The sequence below is a fragment of the Clupea harengus genome, chromosome 19 (genome assembly GCF_900700415.2).
Source record: "Clupea harengus chromosome 19, Ch_v2.0.2, whole genome shotgun sequence".
Classification (NCBI taxonomy): Eukaryota; Metazoa; Chordata; class Actinopteri; order Clupeiformes; family Clupeidae; genus Clupea; species Clupea harengus.
The window spans coordinates 89,871-91,397 of NC_045170.1; positions in this window are offsets into that span (position 1 = coordinate 89,871).

Genomic DNA, 1,527 nt, shown 5'->3' on the forward strand with positions numbered 1-1,527 from the left:
TAAAGAGCATTTTGCCACGTGCAGGTTCTACCCGGTAAGGCCTGATTTGGTACGTGCCAGCGCTGCAGTGCTGTAGGCCCCTGGACGCTCCCATCTCCTGTAGTTTCCAAACCCGGGGGGGGGGGGCGCCAGCACTCACTCCCCTCACTCATTTACCCACAAACTCTAATGTAATGACTTCTATATCTTAGCGCCTAATTTGTATGAATGGTTTGTATTGTACATACTTTATGCCGATGGAGCCGTCCGTGTATCTGCCCTAAGCATACACCTGTCTGTGACCCCACGACCCCTGACCCCTCTCTCTCTGACCCCACGACCCCTGACCCCACCCCCTCTCTCCCTGACCCCCCTGTGACCCCCTGACCCCGCCCCCCTCTCTCCCTGCCACATATATGCTTGTTCTCGGCTCCTCGGACTATGAAAATGGTGTTGCTGATGTAGATGTTAAATCCATGATCTTGTACAGAAGCTGTCACTTACAAAAACAAGATTCAAGTATTCATCCTCCGTATGATGACTATGTTTGCTTTCATGGGGGACGGTGGGGGGATGTGTACATAGAAAATAAAACTACCAGAGACTTTACCACTGGACCGGGCCTGCGGTGTCAGTTATTATTCTCTCACGACCTTCTAGACAAGCAGCATATCTGACACAGGAAGTCATTCTCTAACGTACAGGAAGTGGTTTTCCCACCAGGAAACGAGAGTCTTGAGGGCCAAAGGACTCGGTAATACAGTAGGTAATACAGTGCACACCAGACTGAACCACAACCTGATAATTTAGCTTTCAAACATCTTAGAACCACATCCTGATAATTTAGCTTTCAAACACAGAACCACAGCCTGATAATTTAGCTTTCAAACATCTTAGAACCACAGCCTGGGAATGAAGCTTATAAACATCTTAGAACCACAGCCTGAGCATTTACCTTTCAAGCATCTTAGAACCACAGCCTGAGCATTTACCTTTCAAGCATCTTAGAACCACAGCCTGAGAATTTAGCTTCAAAGCATCTTAGAACAACAGCCTGATAATCTAGCTTTCAAACATCTTAGAACCACAGGCTCGGAATTTTGCTTTTAAACATCTTAGAACAACAGCCTGATAATTTAGCTTTCAAACATCTTAGAACAACAGCCTGATAATTTAGCTTTCAAACATCTTAGAACCACAGCCTGATAATTAAGCTTTCAAACAGGATTATTTAATTTAATAAAGCCTGATAATTTAGCTTTCAAACATCTTAGAACAACAGCCTGAGAATTTAGCTTTCAAACATCTTAGAACAACAGCCTGAGAATTTAGCTTTCAAACATCTTAGAACCACAGGCTCGGAATTTAGCTTTTAAACATCTTAGAACAACAGCCTGATAATTTAGCTTTCAAACATCTTAGAACCACAGCCTGATAATTAAGCTTTCAAACAGGATTATTTAATTTAATAAAGCCTGAGAATTTAGCTTTCAAACATCTTACAACCACAGCCTGATAATTTAGCTTTCAAACATCTTAGAACAACAG